The 23,152-nt window shown below is 43.0% G+C and overlaps 1 pseudogene; it reads left to right on the top strand.

Annotated features, from left to right (window-relative positions):
• Positions 1 to 6,948: 6,948 nt before the first annotated feature.
• On the top strand, positions 6,949 to 11,509 carry LOC110552264 (leucine-rich repeat protein 1-like; annotated as a pseudogene).
• Positions 11,510 to 23,152: the final 11,643 nt, after the last annotated feature.

Here is a 23,152-nt window from a genome sequence, read left to right as displayed (position 1 = left end):
GAGAGCTGCTTGCATCACTTGCAGTCATTATTTAAAAGAGATATCTGGATGTCTGGCATTACAACCCTGGTGGAGAAAGCTACCCTGAACTCAGAACCACACAGAGGCAGTCTCTGCATCCCCTGCAAGACCTATGTGCTCATACCTGGTATGTCACATCTGAGACAGTGGCTTTAAATAGCTTTTAAAACTAAAAGCTATTTTAAGTACCGCATCCTGAGCCTTTCCCGGTTGGAATCTATTGAAATCCTATTGAAATGTAAGCTATTAGTAGGAGTCCTATATGATGAGACCATGTGTGGAAAGCTATGTGTCTAGACAAGTGAGGCTTTCTGCCCAAGCTCACAGCTGGGCAGGTCAGCAGATGACACAGATAACATTAGTGTCCCTCAGCCAACTCCAAAGGAACTTCCTAGGCCAAGATCTGAACTTCTGAATCTCCTCTCTAAGCCTGGGAGGCCCAGGAGAAGACACAAAGGAGGGTTCTCACTATGCCTGCTTGTTGAGGGAGAAGCATGAAAAATGATGAATAAGTGCTGAGATGAGCCATTTCACTTTTGGGTTATTTTTCAAGGAAAAAAACAGATAAGTAATCAGTTGGAGTGTCCTGTGTCCCCCGAATGCCTCAGGTGTTTCACACTCAGGTAGAAGAATTAAATGAGTGGTAGAAGAGTTCTTGTCTTGGCTCTTGGCTTCTTGTTTCCCATGCTCATGTTTTATGGAAGTGTGAAGGCTTCAGTACTCCTCACTGGTGATTAAATTGAGACTCTTCTCCCCAGGGGTCTCATTTTCTTCCTTGTCAACAAGAAGGCCATAGGCTGGGGGTTCTTTGAACAAAGCAGGTCCTTGGAATATTTGGCTTTCAGTATTCTATATGCCACTGAACACACTGTCTTCATACTGAGACCTCAGGGAATTAGAACAGAAAGCTTCATTTATGAACACCTTAGGTTAGAATCCCAGTGGGCATACAATGACATGGAATCCAGTGACACCCCCAAAGGTCTGCTGCTTCTTGTCTGATTCAGCTTTAGGTTTGTAAGACAACCAACAAAGACTCACTCTTCTCCTCTATCTGAAGAGCCTTCCAGAAACAGGATGGGCTTCACCACATCCAGATAACAGCTGGATTGACAGAAATCACTATCTGGTGTGGTGCTTTGCCACTAAGAATTCAAGTGTGATGTAATATTACTCTTCAATAGACATGGAATTTGGTAGTTTCTAGAAGGAAATGCTGATTAACTTCACTCTGTGTTATAGCAGACTTTGTAATAAGTTTGAATAGATTTAGAATTACCTGGGAGACATCACACACACACACACACACACACACACACGGAAGGTATGTAGCATAATTTTTTAACACAGGGATCCACTGTGAGATGATTACAGTATCTAATTAACATATACATCTTCTCACATGGATACTTTTTTTTTACTGATGAATCCACTTAAAATCTGTCCAGAGATGCTGAAATGTTGAAAGATTCAATCTTGTGTAGCTCTTGTGTGTGCAACTGTAGCCACTCTGAGTTCATAAATGCACTAGCCATTTCATGCCCAGAAGAGAGCATTTCATAGCACTCTCCGCCACCCTCTGACACATTCCTTTTTATTCCTCCCTGGTTTTAGATATGGGATCTCATCACACAACTCTGGCTGGCCTGAAATTTGCTATGTTAACCAAGCTGGGGCAGAAGCTCATGAGACCCCACTCTTTAGTGGGGAATTTTTGGTAGCTGATAGGCAAGGGGGAAGGAGAGTCATTATTCTTTGGGTGGTATTTTTTTTTCTAGTGATAGGCCTCCCACATATGTAGATATGGGCACCATTTTTATAGACCTGTTCACCTTCAGAGAACTGGTATTAAATGTGTGTGCCACCATGTGTGGCTCTTCTATTTTTTTCTGCCCCCTCCTTGATGTTCTCCGAGCCTTGAGGGTTGATAAATATGTCCTATTTAAGGCTGAACACCAATAGTCACTCATTATCAACACTATGACAAGTGGTAAGTCTCTGCATTGATTGCTTCCCAGTGCAATAAGAATTTTCTCTACTATGGTTGAGAGCAGCCAGGTCTATGGTTATAAACATAAATATTTAGAAAGCAGTTTGACAACATGGCCATTTAGCAAAATAACAGCCATAGTTTCCTCCCCTAGAGCCAAGGCTCTCCCAGTCATGGGCTTTTGACTAGATTTACAGTACCAGGCATTAATCCCTCCTGTAGAGCAGGCATCAAATCTGATCAGAAAGCAGTGGGGTGTCCTATAATGGTCTTGGCACTACTGCATCAGTGAGCTCCTCTTGCCTGGTGGGTCAGTATTTTAGCACACAGGGTCCACCACTGGGTAACAGCAGCCTCTGCAGCATCTTCTGAAACTCTGAAAGCCACCAAGCAGGGATGAGGTCTCTCGGTATTTTTTAGATTGATTTCCCCATGTCCTGTAGCTAGAGTGTGTGGCATCTTCAGCAATACAGTAGTCTTTCCACATCGTTGGCAGAAACAACATGGTATACATACCACAATTCTTTCTCCACTCATTTCTGACAGACACTTTTCATGTTTCATCTGTTATAAATAGTGCTGCAATGGCCCAAATGATACAACTCCATAGCAATAATAATAACCAATTAAAAAAGGGTGAAGGACCTGATACGTGCATCATGAAGTGTATTTTAAAGAAGCACAAATAATGTTCGAAGGGTTACTCATGCAGCTGAGACAGAAGAGAAGCTGAGTCTGCAACTGAGCCTCCTGCCTGTGCTGTTAGGAGGGGGAAGGCATTACACTTATACACATCAAGGTGTTAGAAACAGAGTCTCACATCTCCCTGTGGGGACTAGCGAGTCCTGCAATCATTACTACAGGCTGCCGTGTTGTTTCTTAGCCCATGTCAAGAACATCAATTAACTGAACTCCAAAGCTCCCTCACTCTGCAAACTTCAGTCACTGGGCAATTATCGAGTCTCTCAGCCTGGCAATTATTTTTTTTTTGCTGGTCTCTTTCATGTATCCAGCTCCCTTGGTGCACTTGTGCAAGGTGGGGACCAGGTGACACACTGTAACAAGTTTTGTGTCTCAGGGGCTCTGGGAGCTGCATAGAGACACAGCTGGATTCACAGTGGAGCTAGAAGGACAGGCCACAGTGGGCCAGGGGCCTGGGTGACAACCAAGAGGTCAGAGCCAGGTCTCTGCTCTGTCCTCTGGTCTCAGCAAGCATTGCAACAGCCTTGAAATGATGGTGGCAGGCTTGCCTGAAGGGGAGCATGAACTTCTTAGCAGGGCTCCAAGCTTATTTCACTGTAAACCCTGGTGCCTCCCCTGAAAACAGACAGAACTCACAGAACCAGTGGCTTCCCCAAGGCATTCTTTCTGTCTTTTTCTTTGGGTGTCTTTCTTTCTGTCTTACACTCTGTCTCTCTGTCTCTGTCTCTCTGTCTCTCTGTCTCTCTCTCTCTCTCTCTGTGTGTGTGTATGTGTGTGTGTGTATACATGCAGCAGAAGCCCAGGGCACACTTGGATACCACATCATTCCTGCCATTGCAACCTTCATCTTGAATTTTAGTGCTGTAAGTTCATTGTGCAAATGGAAATGTGGCCTCTCTCAGATGTGATAGTTTTGATGTGCTCATGTATAAATGCATAAAAAGAAAAATTCTTTTCATACTTCATCTACTTCCTTGTCAGTCTCCGCTTCATTTTCAATTCCCTCCTTTAGTGTCCTAATTTCTTCCTTGATAGATTGCTTGTTTCCATCTTTAGAGGCCTCCAGCTTGCTGCTGGAAGAACTACTGTTGGGCTGGACTCTCAATCTCAGTGTTAGTCTGTCTATTTCTCCTTCTCTCCCTCCTTTTTTTCTCCCTCCCTCTCCTCCCTCCTTTCCTTCTTTGTTTTCACCTCTGTCTTTTCTCATCAGCATCCTGGGAATGTGGAAGTTGTACTTAAGTTGGAATGTATACCCCCCATTCCTTCCATTTCACTGGCTCTGGCCATAAAACCATGAGTAGATAATTCTGGGATGAGAGAGTGCTGACGAGTGTGTGCAGTAGATGCACAGAATACTGTGTGCTCAAGACATTCTCCCTCAGATAACCCACTGAACTTTCTTCTGCAGAAAAGCATGGGCTACTTACTCCTTAGTTTGCTATTTTTTGCAGTGTTCTTTGGTCACTCGATGCTGCAATACTGCTCACAACATCTGCTCTTCCCTTCTCAGAATAGGAAACTGGGGTGTTCAGTGACTTTCCAACAAGGAGACAGTGGATCACAGACTTGGCCTCTCCAACTCGTAATTCAGAAAACTAAGAATTACCTTGGATCTCAGAGAACACTGGTACTGTGTTTGTAGGGGTCCAGAGCATTCTGCTCTGTTCACAGGCAGCCCTACTACTTACCAGCTTGTGAGCCTCAGGAAAAAAGACATGGGTTTGAATCTTACCTGTCATTTGTAAATTGGGTACATTGGATGTGTAGTGCTTATAAAGCAAACACATTGACATTGCTTTGGCCTCTTGCAACTGTTTTCTGGAACTGTAGTAAGACATTCTATTGTCTGACTGGCTTAAATAAACTACCTCATCCTTCTGGAGGCTAGAATCAAAGCCAAAATGTTTGGAGAGCCACTTTCCCTTAGAGTGGCCCAACAAAAAGCCTTCCTTGACTCCTGCTGGCTCCTAGCAGCTTGCTGGTCCTCTTGTATTATTTGGCTTATAGTCACATGATTCCACCCTTCCGTCTTTTTCCATTTCTTTATTTTGTGTGTGTTTCTGTATTTTGTGTATGTGTCTATGTTCTCTTTCTATAGACACAAAATAGATTGAATAAAGACTACCCCCAATGACCTTAGTTTTTACTTAGTACCTCTTTAAAGTCTTTCAGTGTAGTCTTCTCTGTTCTCTTGATGTGAATGCTAACCTCTTGCAGGCACACAGAACTGTCCTCCAGGCTACTCTAAGAAGGGTATTTCATCAGCTAATTAGTACATGAGGTTCACTTTCATAAAGGGTTAGAGGAGGCTTGGGGCAAAACCCTATTACATCTTCCTTAGAACCCATACAATTAGAGGACTAGCTGGTCTAACTGTGTGAGAGAGGGGTTACACCTAGGGACATAACCAATAACATAAACTCAGAATGTCAGGAGAGTTGTTGACCTTGAGGCCTGAGTCTAATGTATGTAACAAAAAATGTAACAACAAGCCTAGTGTCTTAGGGTTTCTATTGCTGCAATGAAAACACCATGAGCAAAAAGCAAGAAGGAAAGCTTTAATAGGCTTAAATTTCCAGATCATACATAGTTCATCATTGGAGGAAGTCAGGATAGGAACTCAAGCAGGGCAGAATACTGGAGGCAGGAACTCATGCAGGGGCCATGGAAGGTTGCTGCTTACTGGCTTGCTTCTTATGGGTTACTCAGCTTGCTTTCTTATAGAACTCAGGACCACCAGCCCAGGGATAGCACCACCCATGGGCTTGGCCCTTTCCCATTGATCACTAAATTGTGAGAATGCCCTACAGCTGGATCTCATAAAAGCATTTCCTCAACTAAGGCTCCTTCCTTTCTGATGACTAGCTTGTGTCAAGTTAGCACATGAAATCAGCCAATACACCAAATATGGCTCAAATTTGTCTGTGCCATGCACAAGCCACTTTGCTCCTGAGAGTCCGTGGCTCATCTTCAGTAGAGGAGAAAACTGAAGATGGCCTTTCACAATTGCTTAAAATTTTGAGAAGGTGTGTATGCAAGGTGGTCAGTACATGAAAGGTGTGTAGTAAGTTAGAGGGGTAATAATATTAATGGCTATGATCATGAGCCCTTGTTCTTAGAAAGCTGTCTTACATGCAATGGGTATTCTATAAATTATTCTGGCTGAGTTAATTCTCTTTTGATACTCAGAACCATGGGATTCTGACTACAGACAAAAGGCTCACTCAATTAACTGTGTTTGGAAGTGTCAATAAAGTCCAGAAGATAGCATTTCTATGCTTTGTGCTTTTATAAACTGATACTGTTTGTGCTATCTGCTATGGTTTTTAGATGGGAAAATGTGATTGTCAATTAAGAACTGAAAGAGTTTCCTTTATTACACACACACACACACACACACACACACACACACACTTCACACAGAGTTGGAGCTGCTGACTAGCTAGCTGTAATTTACCACCTCATGTCCTAGCAGAGAGAATTTGTAGCTGGATTAATGCCCCTTCCTCTGGTAGTAAATCAATTCCATACATGTGGCCATATTTTCACCCAAGTGACAGGCAGCAATGACTGCTATTTTGTAGGCACTGTAGGAGAACTTGGGGATAACTCCCAGGCCATCAGCCATCTCCTCCACAAATAACTCCTTTGTTTTTTCCAGTGAGAAGCAGTTTAGAAAGCTTGGCTCAGCTGGTTCAAAGACAGGAAAATGGAGCTTGGGGTCTTGGTAGAGCAACTCAAGCTGTCATCTTAGACTCCTTACTTCAGAAGGAACCTTGGAAGGTGGGTGATTGGGAAAGCCTCCTTTGGTCACTCTGCTCTTTGCTATCACATCCTGGCAGTCCTGGAATTCTCCATAAAACCTTATACAAGCTCTTCCTCTTCCTGTGTGGTCTGTATACTGATCTTCTCTGCCACCTTGTCATATCCGCTCAGCAAAAGTTTGTTCGATGTTAAGGTATTTCATGGTGTTCTCCTATCATCCAGAGCATGGTTTCTGAGTTCTCACAGTTGTGTATGATGAGTCAGCTAATATCACCAATATATATTTTGCTTTCCTTGGCTCATGTCTTTCCTGTTTAGACTACCAGATCTTTGATACACTGAGCCCAGAGTATCTTCTGGTACTGAATGCATTACCAGCAGTTGAATGAATGAAGCAAGCAGGCATGGTGTGTGATGCAGTGGCAGGGATCTCACTAGAGCTGATACAAATGTTTCCCACTGAACACAAGATGGGAATTGAAAGGTATGTAAATGGGCAGGGGTCTTTTGGATGTGTGGGACCCTGATACTTAGATTTTGAAAATTTGAAATTTTAGTGGCATCTGCCTTCCTCACTGGTGCTTATGGTCAGCTTATTTTAAAATGTGGCAAACTATACATCTTTTTGCATCTTGGCACATTGGCTCATAGGACCAGGGGACTAATCAGGCTATGTAATCAGAGAGCAAGATATTCCTCCTGGTTCTTGATGAGGACCATGTATTTGTTACATAGAGCTGTCATGCCTCTCTCTATATCATGAATTCTGTCTTCTTATCTCCCTTTCAAAAAAGATACTCTAGCTAGGAGGATGCAGGCATATCATGATCCTGTATCCTTCCTCATTGGCAGCTCAGACCTTCTAGATGTGAGCTGGCCCATTCAGCCCTCATAGCTTAATCATCCTGTCTCTGGCCTGGCCCCTCCTGATTCTGTTTCATCACTTCCTTTGTGGTCTGCCTGCCATCTTTGAGCAAGTTCATCAGAGTCAGGATGGTAGCTGGGCAGGTGTCACCTGGGACAAAAATATTCTGAGACTTTGTTTCGGAATGTTAGTTCATTTTCTCTTTTCTACCAAAAAAGAAAAACGAAAAGAAAAGGAAAACCTAGCAGAATTCTAATTTGGCTTAAAGAAGCAATAGCCTGCTAAGAGATTCCATTTTCTAGCTGCTATGCAGTTGGGATTGGCTACAAGGCTAAACTCAAACAAGAGTCATATAGGCAAAAGTTGTTAGACTCCTTGAGTTCTTCTTGCAAAGGACATTATCTACCTGAGGATTCTTCTTTTATTCCTCCCTAGACTCCTTCCCAATCCCTGGAAAAAAGATGTGGTAGTTATAACCAAGGTATGCGTGCTATGTATACAGAGCAACTGACTTCCAAGGTACTGACAGCTGCAGCATGTGTTCCTGGACTATGAGCATCTCCAGGGTCTTAGGCAGACTTCCCACATTTTACCTGAAACTTTAATGCTCTCCTGGGGTCTTTTTTCTTGAGAGTGCCTTCTCTCCCAACAGACTCCCAGCCAGTTCTAAATATACCTAAGAATCTTCAACTCAACCCCCAATTTCTGCTTTGCTATGAGGTCACTGGTCCTTATTCATCCAATTGTTCACAGCTGTCTGCTTCCTGCCTGGACTAGAAGGGGCAGGGAGCATATTGTGCAAAGTCCCATGCTGAGAACTTCTCTACCATTTGGACCTGTCAACCATGAGACAAGTTTGTAGATGAGCATATGAGGAAGTAGTATCAAAGTAATTCTACAGCATTATCCACCTACTTCATTTATCCCCTAGTGTGTAGCAGGTAATTATTCACTGATGATATGATAAATATGGACTATGTTTGTTATTGTATATGCGTGTGTGTGCGTGTGCATGTGCGAGTGTGCATGCGTGTGTGTGTGTGTGTGTGTGCCATGAATGCATGTGGAGGTCAGAAGTGTGCATTCTCTACTTCTCTGGGAAATAGAGCTCAGGTGGCCAGGCTTGGCAGCAAGCAGCCAGCTGAGCCGTCTCTCCAATTCTAAAATGAAGAACAAGAATGGCATCTTTAGTATTATCAGGTTTATATTCTGGGGAAAGAAGATTAATTGATGTGCTAACAGGCACAGAGTCCATAATTAGTATGTCTAGACAACTAAAATACATTGATGGAAAGGGTGCTTCTCCCAGTTCCTGCTGGCTGCATCTAGTCCTGGAGGTCCTTTGCCTCAGTCTCTGCCACTGTCTTCACATGACCTCCTTTCCTGTGTCTGTGTCTCCTTTTCTAATAAGGACGCAGGCCATCAGATTTAGGTCACCCCTCATCTTAAAAGTCACTTAAGATTAGAGTAAGGTGATAATCACTGATACAAGCATAGGACCTCAAACATGTTTTTTTCAGGTGACACCAATGAACCCACTATGATGAATTCCTTTAGCTGATGTTTGGCAGTGGCCAGGGTGTGCAGCTGTGCAGAGCTTGCTCTGAACAGTACAAGCAGCACAGGAGAACAGAAAGGGCTGCAAATGTCATTCCTACAAGAGCCAGTTGGAATCTAGACCAGGGCAGGAACAAGGCCACAGAAGTCAGGGGATAAATTCAGGGCATGTTTTAGTGGCAGAATGGACAGGTCCTGCTGGGAGCATGAGTGTGGCTGTGCTATTGTTTCTGTAGAGACACCAACAATGATGCCTAAATGTTTACCCTGTGCTCCAGTGAGGTGCCACTGACAGAGATAAAGGGGATCAGCAGAGGGACATGCTTGGTGGCATTTTGACTGGAGCATTTAGGGTAGGGAGGATCATATTTGAGTCCCCTCTAATACTGAGCCTTCCAGCAAAGCAGTGACAGTGACACGCGCGCAGTGCCCAATCCTCCTCTTCCCTGTCAGGGCTCTGTGGTTCCTCAGGGGTGCAGTAGCGATGATGATAGAAAGACCCCTCAGGCTTGGCTCACTTTGAAGCTGGTCAAGTTTGCAATGGATAAAGGGAAAAACTTTCCAAGCATCCAAAAATGAAAACTCTTAATCTAAGTCTTTGTCCCCGGAGGACTGCGGTTGTGCGGGTCAGCCTCCTCAGTGCTTATGTTGTCTGACTGAAGTTTTCTCTTCACTTTTCAGAAAATGAAGATCCTCAGGCATCCAGAGCTTTGTGTTGGGATCTGGGGCCGTTTCTATTGACTGCGTGTAGCCTTAATGGCCCAGCATTGATCTGAGCGATCGACCTCTAGGTTTCAAATAACTGACACTGTTTCCAATGGATCCAGATAATTAAGACTTCTCAAATGGCAACTAATAATTTGCATTTGCAGGGCAGCCATCCTCAGGAGCCTGGGGAACCCATGCTGGTGAGAAATGAAAGGCAAAGCACATCCTGGTGGTCGTCTGATCCTCACTAATGGAGTCTTAGAAAAATCGTTTTGCCCTTCTGACCCCTCTCACCAATGTTATCAAGTGACCTCGGGAGTTATTTTCATTTCTTGGAAAGCACTCAGGACCAGCTGGAAGCATTACAGGGTGTGATCCAGTTCTGTTCTCTGCCTTCCTCCCTGGTGGCTCATCAGGGGGCCCTATGGAGCACCTGGACCCTCAAGAGCACCTGGAAGGTCCATGACAAATGCCCTCTGCTTCCAATTCCTACATTCTCAAATGTGCTTTCTAAGTGCAAGTTTGAGTCGTCATTCCTCTGTCTGTTCCCTGTGTTCATTGCATCCAGGTCTGTGAGTCAAGATGCCTATGAGAAATGGCACAATCTAGACACATCCTTATTCTATTGCCTCATTACAAGTAGATACAGTGGGCATAGATCTTCAGCCTGATTCAGGCCTAGAGCACTGAGATGACTGGACAAGCCCTCTGTGGAGTATCAAGTGTCCTTACCTGGTTGAAACCACCTTTTTGAGTGAGGGTCATCTATCAGTGAGGAGAACGTGCCCTGGAAACTGCTGGCACAGGAGAGTAAGAAAAGAGACTGGGGCAAGAGGTGCCAAGTTTCAAAGCCTGGCAGCTGGGAGGCCAGCTCGTGAAGTGATGAGGCTGCATTGTGAGGTGAAGTCCTTAGCTGGCACTTACTAGCCTTGGGACTGTCCAGTAAAAGGAGCCTACTGTGGATATCTGTCCAAGTAAGGCCAGTCCTCACAGTTTCCTTTCAGCTATGAGACTGGCTTATAGAGGCTGTGTCTCAACATACCGCTTCAACACTCAAACCTGTGAAGACTTCAGAATTTGAAAAATTGAAAAACAAAATGGTTATCACATCCAAAAGGGTTATCCCCTAAGCAGGAACTTCTAGTATTTTCTGGAAAACCTTAAGGCTTCTAACTGTATGCTTATCTAAGTTGATATGTGAATGTTCGGCTTAGAAAACCTCAAGAAGTTAGGCCTGAGTCAAAATTGTATAAAAAACACTTCCAGCTACAATTGGAGACCTCACCCACCTTCAAGAGCTTAACCTTGATGGCAATCATTTGAAGTCATTTAGTGTGCCCCTGTGTTAGTCTATACTCCAGAAGTCACTTGAGAGTTTGGATTTCAACAAGAGTAAAATCATGGCTCTCCCTGTGCAGTTTTGCTAACTCCAGGAACTTACAAATTTAAACTTTAACGGTAATGAATTGATTCAGTTTTCTTTCAAGATAGGCTAGCTAACAAAACTTTGCTTTCTTTCAGTAGCTTGAAACAAACTTAGAAATCTACTTTGTGAATTTAAAATGTTATCCCTGGAGTACCTGGGCGGGCCTTTTTTTTGAAAAAGCAGAAGTCCTTTGGATTATAAAGCTTCAAGTACAATTGACTTTAGTAAAATCTTCTGCACAAACCATACTATCCAATAGGATTCCATTTGGCCCTCATATCATTCCTTTCCATCTTTGCCAGGATTTGGATCCTGCCTGTTGGAAGATTTTTGTCCACAGTCTTTCATTCAAGGAGCTACCACTGTTAATCTACACCCTGTTACCCACACTGTGGTCTTAGAAAATAACACGGGTAGAATGGACGCTCCTATTGTGTCTTACTTTTATTCTCTAACTTCTCATATGTTAAACTAATTAGCAGTGTAACAGAAAGTTCTTTAGATGTAGATAGGTTGAGTATTTATGCTTTAACAGTAACAAATTGGAGAAAGAAAAGCTTTTTGCATAGTTGTTGCATGGTAAGAAAATGTGTATTATGTCAACCATTTGACTCTGGAGTTTTAATTAAAGTTGAATTTAAAAATAAGAAAAGAAAGGAGACTGGCAGGAAAAAGAGTCCAATCTAGAACTTTCAGCCAGCCAATGAATGACACCCAGGATAATTCAGCTGCCCCTATAGCCAGCCCATGGGACCTGATGTGTAACAACAGTGCTTCTTGTAGCACGACAGCTATGGGGCTTAGGAAGTAGCTTGTTATGTAACACCATTAGAGCTGTAGCTGGCAGATCATTACTTTGGTGTGCAGTGTCTATTTGTCTATGAGCTCATATGCCCTTAAAGCTACCATATCCAAGGCTACGGCCACACTTGTAAATACATCAGAGTCTGTCCACAATAGATGCTCTGATAGTGTCATCTGTGAGTAATTGTGTGAGAAGCAAATAAAAGAGGAATGATGGAGAATGGAGGAGTGGCTGCATCACGTATGTCACATGGACAACAGGGTTTATTGAGTGCTAACTGTGTGGAGAACTGTGCTGTAACACTTTTAAAACCCATTTTTATTGGTTGTTAATATCTCTGTCTGGCAAAGAATTGGGCTTAGGGAGGTGTAGGGTTTCCTCAAAGCACCAGACACAGAGGAAAGCTGAACTTCTCAGTCCTGTTTCCATCATTTAAACAAAGGGCTGCTTGGCCTCTGCAGGGCAGGAAAAGAAGCCAGAGTTTATGGATGTTTCTGTGGCTTCTCAACCAAAAGCTGGTGAAGCAAGGATTTGAAAATGATACTTGTCTGCTTAAAAACTATGCCAAGATGACACAAAAGCTCTCCCTGATAGAATGAGGATGTAAAAGACCAGGGTTAGAGAGTTCTAAATGGGTACAGAGAGTTCTTTGTACCAAGAAACAGCAAGGCTTTGGCTGGTGGGTCACATGGTGATGGGTGGAGCTTATGGTCCAATAGACAGAGTCCATTCAATTCAGATCTCAGCCAGCTCTACTGCGCAGTGGTTAGCTTGCTTCCTTGACTTCATCTGATCTTCTGTGGGAGCTCTATGCATAGGCTCTGGCTGCTGCCCTAGTGCAAGCCCCCCTCAACCCCCAAGCTTCTCATCAGGTCCCTGAGGCAGCTAATGGCCATCTGTACCAACAGCCTTCTTCTACACTGCTTTGTTCATTGTTGGATTCCCAGGCTGGCATGCATGCTCTGATGTAGTACTAGACAGAGATGGGCATGTGCTAGAGACTGTTGTGAACTGCTCATTGACGTGGAAGGTAGACATCATCACTCTGACTTTACATGGGAAGGAGACCAAGTCACAAAGATATCAACAACAGACATATGTAGTTGGTAGGACCTGGGAAGTATGACCATTAAGATGAATCTCTCTCTCTCATCTGTGTGTGTGTGTGTGTGTGTGTGTGTGTGTTCTCATTTTGTAGAACTGGGACTTCCACATATTAGCTAGGCTAGTGCTCTTTAACTGAACTATATCCCCATCACAGACAGACTCCAGGCTGCATACACATGAAGGATGTAGTCCTACCCACAATGGAGGCAGTGGACAACTATATCCAAACCCTTCTTCTTATGCTTGCTATACAGACCGCCACACAAGAGGTGGCCCTGCTTGGGGTGAAGGGCACAATGAAGAAAGATTCTGCAGGGAAAGGATGTGATTCGTGTTGGATTTGAACTGAAACTTAAGCAGCAAGTCTCAGAGACGAAGAAAGACTTAATCCTCTCACTGCCACCTTCTGAGGAAATGTCCACAGGCCTGGCCGGGACCAACATAGATGCATCTCTAGAGTGAAGCAAGGCACAACTTGTGCAACTGATTTGCACAAGTTTTGCATCAAGTTTTGGAACCTCATTCTCTCTCTCTCTCTCTCTCTCTCTCTCTCTCTCTCTCTCTCTCTCTCTTTTTCTGTGATCCAGTCTTTGTAGATAGGGGTTCCCGAGAATTAACAGTTGCTATACTTGACCTCAGCCCCCAAATCTGAGGAACAATGAAAACTATTGCTATTGTTGCTGTTAATCAGATTTAAGATTGACAGCAGTGATGAGGCTGATGAAAACGCTGGTATTGTAAAGAATCGGCACCATTTACTGCTGAAGCGGGGTTTCCCAGCCACCTCCTAAGTGTCTTGAACATACGATGTGTTGCAAAGCCATCAACACAAAGTTCACTGGAGGGAGCAGAACCGACTGGGGCATTATTCAGTGACTTAGACGCAACAGAAAACAGTATCACAAGCAACACTTTGTGCACATCATAAATAACTCCTCTGACTCTCACTCCGTTGGTATTTGTTCTTGTCTGGCTCCTGGAGCACTGGTGATATGACAGGGACAGACAGTGATATTGGCTGTGCATTTGTGTGTGTAAAGCATGCATGTGATGCATGTATGTCTGGTAAATGGCTTGTGTGTATTTATAGGGTTTATGTGATGGGAATGTATGGTGTTTGTATAGATGGTGTGTGGCATACATACTACATGTGTACAATATGTATGTGGGTGAGCATTGTGGTATGTGTAATGGTGAGTGGTAAGCATGATGTATGTATGTATTGTGTGTATACGTGAAGGAAGTATGGTATTGCACAGTATGTGTAATGTGGTATATATGGCCTATATATATGACATATATGTCTAATGTGTGTATGCTATGTGTGTATGAATACAGTGCACATGTGAACTGTGCCTGTGGTATGTGCTTATGGTACATGTAGATATAAGGTATGTGCGACAACTGTGCATATCTGGTATATATATCATATACATATATATTAAATAAATAGATCTGAGACAATGACAAAAGCCGACTTAATAGGACATTGCAGCAAAGGTTCATTTGAACAAAAACACATCACACATATATGCACAACAGAGAAAATACATACATAACAAAGAACTCAGACCATACAGACTATACACACAGCACACACATATACGACCTATATATACATATACAACATACATACATATATATGCATACATACATATGCATACATACATACATATACAACATATATACAAATAAATCCCATTCACGCCAGATAAAACACGCAAAGACCATACAGATTAGACACACAATACACACATACAGACCATACAGAACACACACACACACACACACACACACACAAGCCTTGTGTAGCATATATACAAACTATATACATAAAACATACATACACATACACCCATACATACCAGACAAAACATATGGTAGTGATATGTGTATATATTGTATGTGTGTTTGATGTGTATGTATGTGTATGATGTGTTTGTGTGCATGGTACATTAGTATGTATCCTCTGGGTCTTACCCAGTATGTGTGCGGTGCATGTGAATGTAAGTTGTGTGTATATAGTTTGTGTATGTGGTATGCATATATTGCATATATATGTGAGTTGTGAGTGTATGTGTGTTGTATGTATAGTTGGGATCATCTCTATATGTTTATATGGTATGTGTGGGGTGTGTTTTTGTGTATATTGCATATGTATGTGTGTTGTGTGTTATGTATGTATTTTCTATATGGTCTCTGTTGTGTTTGGTTTGTGTGAATGGTGTGTTTTTTGTTCAAATGAACCTTTGGTGGAGTGTCCTATTAAGTTGGCTTTTGTCATTGTCCCAGATTTATTGCTTTAATTTGTTTCAGCTCTTTGTCCCAAAGAGCTGCATTTGTTCTGTTCTACCTCGGTTTGAACCTGCCCGTGGGGCATAAAATATACTTTTATATTTCACTCTGTATAGTTTTTTTCTCTGGTGACCAATGTTAACCAAGAAAATGATTTACCTTGGATTTGAGGGTCAGCAAACTGTTAAGTCATTTGTATTTGTGGCACTTTGTGTTTATGGATAAAAGTGAGCAGACACTAACCAGGACCATGAGAGACCATGGGGCTCCTATGGGGAGGTGAGCTGATAGTTTCTAAGGCTTGGTAGTTTCTTTATATTCCACTTCTATAACCTCAGCAGATGTCCTGTACCCTGCTGAGTCCCCTACTCATGGCCATGCAGACTACTCTAGGATGTTTCCCATCAGGCCATACTCACTGGACAGCTTGTGAGATGGCCATGTACAGAAGTGTTTGACAGTTTTCCTCCCTCCACTGACATTCTTCTAATGAAGTTGAAGAACTGAATGAGGCATTTTGTAAAGCTTTTGTAAATCACATCTTGTGCAGAAGCCGTTGGGGAAGGAAGAAATGGTAGAAAAGGGAGGAGAGGAAAATGGTGACATGGAAGGGAAGTGGGGAGAACTGGAGTCAGAAACCTGAGCATTAAGAAACAAAGCATAGGTTCCAATTCTTCTCCATGTTATCCAGGCCTGCCATATCTGAATCACTCCAGAGTGTGTGACAGGTGTGACAGGTTCTGAGGCAATAAAATATTCAAATGGCCATGGTCCACACCTTGTATATTTCATCCTGGCTCCCCTCCACAGTTGCTCTGCAGCCTGAAATTCCTTCCTGATTGTCTCCCTTCTCAGAAAGTACCTGAAGGTGTGTCCAGCAAGAAGCTGGGCTGTCTGGCCTGTAAATTATGGATTTCTCTTGATCCTCATTCAGCCTCTGTAGCCAAAAATGGGGAACTGGTGTCACAGAGCTCTAACCACTCCTTTCTTGGGCACATGAGGGAAAAGTCAGTGCCAGTGGTAGAGAGGCAGGGACTCAGTATGGGGCTGAGCTGATGGGGCTACTGAATGCTGCGCATCCTGCCTCATTGGAGAGAACAATAAACACAGGGCTGAGTTCTCATCAGACTGAGCATGTGTGAGCTCTACCTGAAGGTAGACACTGAAGATGCTCCCACCTAAAGGAACCTGGACTGGAAGTTCCCCACCATAAAGGCATCCCGATGGGAGATGCTCTTAATGTACACTGTGCTCCCACTCACAGGAGCACAAGTTGGAAGTCCTCTCCCGAGATGGAGTAAATGGAAGGATGTTTGCTTTTACTTTAAAACAAGGCTGCCAAGGTGTCTATGTCAGACACTATGCCAGATAGTAAATATTGCCGCCTTGAAGACAGGGTCAGAAGGCCTCTTGAAAATGCTCAGCTCAACTGTTTAATCAGAAAAGCAGCCACAGACAGGCAGACGTGAGTGTGCAGTATTTTGTGAGAATGAAACTGCTCACAGTTGAGCAGGCTGGAGTTCCCAGCCCCAAGTTTCCCTCAATGTTCTGTCGTCATCTCTGGCAGATTGTACTTCTGCTCCAGCACCCAGAGCGTCTTGTGCTCAGCTAGTGGGAGGGCTGGTCTCTTGTTACTAATATAATATTTTATTACTTTTTTGAGAATTTCATACAACATGTTTTGATTATATTTATCCTCAGGCCCTCCAAGATCCCTCTTCATGCCTACCCCCTCCACTTCATATCTTTTGCTTCCTCCTTCTCATACTCATCTTCTCCTCCTCTTTAGAAGACACTATCTTGCAGCTAAAAATCTGGTCCACTGACTCTTACAATCTTTCTGATCCCTTATTCACAATTTTCCCTGAGCCGTAGGTGTAGAGGTTGGGTCATAGTTACAGCAATTGGGGATGGACATTCATGATCCATTGTCCTCTGCACTTTGACCTGCTGTGGCTTTTTGTAATGGTCTCTGTCAGATACTTCGGAGCTTTCGTGCTTCTGAGAAGTCAGAGTTGCTCCCCATGCACCTTCCTATCTCATTTTCCTTCACTGCTGGAGCACAGCACAAGGGCTGAGGCTATGCCCTTCCAGGATGGGGCTTCTGGCCTTGACACATCCTTTTTTGCTGTGTACTTTCAGCCAAGAGAACTTTCCAAGCAGAGTTCACCTGTCAACATGTAGCTCAGTGAAGAGGCATAGACAACAGCACAGGGACACAAAGGAAAAGGAGTCTGAGGTTGAGTTGTACAGGAAGGGTAAAAAATGCAGATGAAGAGAGCCTGGTAGAGAACCAGAACTTGTAAACACTTAGAAGCATGAACTATGCACCTGTGCTGAGGGAAACAGCTCTCTGTGTGAAACATTAAACATGCAGACAGGCCTCACCAATTTGTATGGCTCTGTAATTTTCCATGATCTTTTCTGTTGCTCAGAAGTGTCTCAAGTGTCATGGGGGATTTCAGGTAACCAGAGACTGGAAAACAGTATCTGGGATTGTTGGATCTAGGAGATGTTAGGCCTGCAGCTGTTTCATTTGCTTGATTCATTTGTCTAGAGAAGGAAGAGGGCATAGAGAGCAAGACCACACAGAACATCTCTTTTCTGACTGTAGGGCAGGGCCACATCCTGAATCCTTTACCTCATACTCCATAGTGTCTCAAGGAGGCAGAAGGGAAGGTATGCAGATCCAGGATAGGAGGTTTTTTTTTGTTTTTTTTTTTTTTTTTTGTGAACAGGGCCTCGCAGCTTGGAGGTCTGCTTCAGTGAGGATGTCTTCAAAAGCAGGCAGAAGAAAGCAGGGCTTGCTCCTGAGTGCTATGTGGCCCCTGCAAACCTGCAGGTTGAGGAAAAAGCCCCTCCTCCAGTTGGTGGTGCTCTCTTAGTTATATAGGTGAGGCCCAAAAGCAGTTGGAATTTGTTCTTGAAGGGACAACACCTTTGTTCCTGTGTCTTCTCTTATTGTGGAACCTCAAGAAATCCTCTCATGACCCTGGAACTATTTTCCTAGGCTCTTGTAACAGGTTTACACACAATGGCTTAAAACAACCTAAATTCATTCTCTCCCACTTACATGGTCAGAGGAGATAGCAGGTTTGTATTGTCTTAGACTCTGAAGTAGGCTTTTCCCCAGGGTTCTGCTGACTGCCAGCAAGCCCGTTTTCCTTGGCTTTCAGATATATCACACTGAGTTTCTGCCTCCACCTTCACAGGCCTACTCTCCATGTCTCAAAATGCATCTCTCCTTTCTTAGAAAGAAACTTTTGATTGGATTTAGAACCAACTTTCAATCCACTCTATTTCATACCGAGATTCTCAGCTTAAGTGACTCTGCAAAGACTGTTTCCAAGTGATTGCTTCTTCATAGGCATTCATACAGTCAGGACTTGAACATGTTTTCTTAGAGACACAATTCAGCGCATTACAGTGGGTTGTGTACCAGGGAAGAAGCTGTGGCTTTGTATCACTTCTACCCTCCCTCAGCCTCCTTTGATAGCCTTGCTGTATTCATTTCCAGCTTAACCCTTACTTTCCCTCCAACTTTTAGAAATTCTGCTTCCTGGGTTTCTACTGGGAGAGTGGCTAACAGTGACACACAACATCCTGGGCCTAGGGTGGGGAGGATTCTTAGCATGGCTGAAAGGGAGCCTGGAAGTCAATAGCATCCGATCCTGACAGGGAGCCTGGAAGTCAATAGCATCCGATCCATTTGTCACTCTTACTGCCTCTTGTTCTGAGGGAAGGATATCTTTTTCTCTGGGAGTGAGTTTTCCCAGAAAAGATTCTTAAAAAGACATCTTAAAAGCCTTTCTCAAAAACCACACCTAAAAACAGAAGCCTTGCCTCTAGCATGTGGACTCCTGGCAACACAGAAGATTAAAAAAAAAAGTTAAAAGGAAGTGGTATAAGTGGAGGGGAGAGCATTATGGAGTGTATTCTCTGGGCTAGGATGGTCCCAGGAGGAAGCCTCTTCTTTCTCCTTTTTATGTGGTTGGTCAGGATTCTATGCATTTCACCCCCACTTCTCTAACTGATCTGGGCGTACAGGCACCAGTAAGCGTTCCTTTGAGTATGTGGTACAGTGCTACCTGCCAACAGCTTCTAGGAATTGCACTAGGCCGTACTGTTCTTGTTTTTTTTTTTTTTTTTAATTGATGATGGTGTAAATGGAAAAAAAGTGAAAGCAAGACACAAAAGGTTGGAGCCTGGTGCCTGGCACAGAACTGCATCCACACAGACCCAGTGTGTATGATTCCTACTAGCTCTGGTCTTATTGTCTGGTAGCTCTCCCTCAACCTCTTTTCCTTCTGTCAAGCTGGGGTGGAGGATCAAGACTGAAGCACAGTTGAGTAGGAGTGTATTGGAAGACAGTACATTGGTAGACAGTGACTGGTTTTGGATTCAGGAGTCTGGAGTCTGGAATCAAACTCCATGTCCAGTGGACCCCAAGCTAGAATCTCTTATCTAATCCTCACTTGTAGAGTCCCTACCCATCACATGAGACATGGCAGCCCTGCCACACTGCTTTAGGTTTAGAGAGCACTTGAAGAGAGACAGTGGATCTTTCTATGTGCAGAACCTCATGGTTTGTAAGTAACATGTTTGTGAATACACCATGTAGGACACCAGAAGCTGGCAAAGTGCCCCCATCCAACCTTGCCACACAGGGTACCTCCGTAAACATAGGGGTTCAAACATGCAACATGTTTGATTTCTTGTTTCCAATAGTGATTTCTTGTTTCCTTCCTTTTCTCCAACCTCCATACCCAATATATATTTTAAGAATATATAGTTTTTAAAATTACATGAGTATAATTATATATAAATTTATATATGAATATATGTTTATATTTAATATTCCTGAAGAGAGACAAGTCTTCCAGGTTGCCTGACCTCTGCACTTTGCAAATACTGGCCTCTCTTCTTTTGGCATCATGTAAGTCCCACCAGCCCTTCAATGTGCAGTTGGGTCTTTCCCTCCAAGCATCTGTGCAGGGTGGAGTTTTTGTGACTCTTCCTATGATAATGGGATGTCTTAACTTTTTCTCTGCCTGTTTCATTGTCATGAGCAAGCTTCTTGGGTGAAATTTAGTTAGCTCGGACAATGTCTCTATATTCTTAGCCTCCACCACAGCAGTGGCCTGTTATGTGGAGGTGTCACTTACCTGTTTTAACTATGTTGAGGCCCCAAGGACTAGTTGTAGGCTCACACATGCAAATCAAATATATCTGCTTCAAATTAAGCCCAGATCCTTGTCCAGTGGGGGTAGAGTTGTTTCGTAGGCAATAAATATTAATAAGAAAAATAAACCAATCTTTTAGGCTTCTTCCCCCTGGCTGCCACCCCAGGGTTATAAATTATGTACTTCCTGAGTCTGTTTTGACAGCTGTGATAAAGTGGGTTTCAGATTCAGAGAGCGTCGCTCCTGAAAGAATGCAGCATCGTGCATTTTCAACACAATCACCACCACCTTCAGCCCCCTCCTTTCCTGTCTGGAAGGAAGATTGGAATGGACGAGCTATTTTTCTACTTTGGGGTCTTCTCTTTTACCTGTGCCAAATAGACATAGTGGGATTTTTGTTGTTGTTGTTTTGTTGTTTTTAACTACATTTGGACTGTTATCACAGCATTTAGAAGGAATTTAGTGTGTGTGTGGGAACAAATGAAACAAACAAACCGACAGACAAACACTCTTCTTTTAGCCTGAACACAATAGGCCAGGAGACATGAATGTCCTTGCAGGTCTTCCTTTCCGATACCAGTCTTACCAAACAAACTCCTGCCCATCCTTCCAACCTTAGGGTAGCTCATGCTTCTGTTTGGCTCCTCTAACCTCCCACCATCTCTCTTTTTGCTCCTGTGTTGCTACAATTACACTGACCCTTGAGCCTAGCCCTCCTTTCATCATTTTCCATGTAGATGGCTTCTAAACTCGCTCATTCCATCACACAGTAACTGTCACTAGTCTCCCTCTACTCTCATCCTTCTACCTCTGACTTCCCTCAGGCTCTCCTTTACATCTCCCTGCTCTTGCCTTTTCCCTCATCAGGACATACACCAACCACCCTCCACAGTGAGTTTGCATATTTAACTTGCCTATAATGATCAAGAAGTGTCCAATGTCCCAACACTCTCCTAGGTGTCCTCTCTATTCATAGCTCAAGGAATGATAGCCCTAACCATGCCATCAAGTGATTTGCCACCACTCTCAAACTTCTTATGAATGGAACGGCAAGTAAACACTCTTTTGTATACGCTTTTATGAACAGTTTTGGATCTAACTTTGGGTGGGTATAAATCTTTACTTCTCTTACAAAAAAAAAAAAAAAGAGCAAGAAAGGGAATTTCTAGGTCATAGACTCTCTGTTTTGAATCATTGCTGAACTAATAACACACACCCATGACTGTGTAGAAGTGGTTCTAGATACTCCATAGCTTGCAGTAACTTAGGATTATGGACTTTTGGGTACATTTTAAAATAGATTGATGAATGTTTTATTTGCCGGAGCTACATATACATTCTAATTCTCTCTCTCTCTCTCTCTCTCTCTCTCTCTCTGTGTGTGTGTGTGTGTGCGTGCGTGCATGCGTGCGTGTGTGTGTGTGTGATACGTTTACACAAAACCAGAGCCTCAGGTATACTAAGCAAGCACTCTGCCACTTTACACCCTACCCTCCATATACATTCTGAATCTGAGTCATTTTTCAGAGACATGTGCCACATTCCACATTTATTTTTCCAGGCTACGGTTCCCTTTATTACTTTCTTACAGATGTCTTTCAACAAATAGGCTTCTTAATTTTTTAGGAAGTCTACTTTCACCAGAGAAGCTGCTTCTTGGTAGTAGATGACAGTCAACACAGACCCACAACTGGCCAACATGCTGAGAAAAGGATACTGTAGAGTGGTCAGCCTAAATGGGACATATTTATCATATCTCTGCATGACAAGTCAGGGATCATTTGGAAAGAGAGGCAGGAGATGACTTACAAGGAAACAGTGTTTTCCAGACACAACAAGGAAATCGTGCACATGAACTCACACACAGAGGTTGTGATAGCAGGCACATGAGCTACATAAGCCCAACTGACATAAAATTCCAGCATGGAGGGGGTATGTGGGCACGAAATTCCACCCATAGTTGAGGAGCTATAGTTGATACCTGCTGAGAGAGAGAGAGAGAGATTCAGTTTTCTTTAAAAGTATGAACCCTAGTAGGTTGACCAGCCCTGTGGGTGATCCCCAAAAACCTAAGAGTATTTGTGCATAAATAGGATTCAATGGGTTTAATAAAATAAAAAAGAGAACACGGTGTTGCATAGATAGAAAATTGTGGGTGCATCTCACAGGAGTTGGAGGAGGGATAGTGAAAATGACCAAAATATATTGAATGGAAGTCTCAAAGAACTAGTAAAAATAATATTTTACGAAGAGTAATCAAGCTAAAATTAGTTAATTATAGTGTCCTTTAATCTAGCATGACTGATGTTCTTAAAAAAAAAAAAAAAGAATCTGTCAATGGGCACCTATCCACAGAGAATGCCAAGTGATTTAAAGACAAAGGTCAGAGGATGTTCTGAAAGCACAGAAACTCCAAGGCTTGTCATCAGCTATGAGGAAGGAGGAGAGCAAGATTCTTACATTTTTTTAGAAGGAAGAAACCCAACTTTACTATTAGATTATAGCCTGTAGAACAGTCAACAATAAATAATTATTTTCTGATTAAAGCACTGAAAATTTGGTAGTTTGCTACGACACTCCTAGAAAATGAAAAAAAAAATCTACCCACCCATTTCTGGACTTGTCTAATCTGCCGCACCCAGCATGACTCCAGTCCCAATATCTATAAACTGCTTCAAAACTCTGTGATTAAGATGACCATTTGTTATTTCTCACAATTTTTTGATTG

Source organism: Meriones unguiculatus, chromosome 8, assembly GCF_030254825.1.
Source record: "Meriones unguiculatus strain TT.TT164.6M chromosome 8, Bangor_MerUng_6.1, whole genome shotgun sequence".
Classification (NCBI taxonomy): Eukaryota; Metazoa; Chordata; class Mammalia; order Rodentia; family Muridae; genus Meriones; species Meriones unguiculatus.
This window is presented reverse-complemented; position numbering and strand designations above follow the sequence as displayed.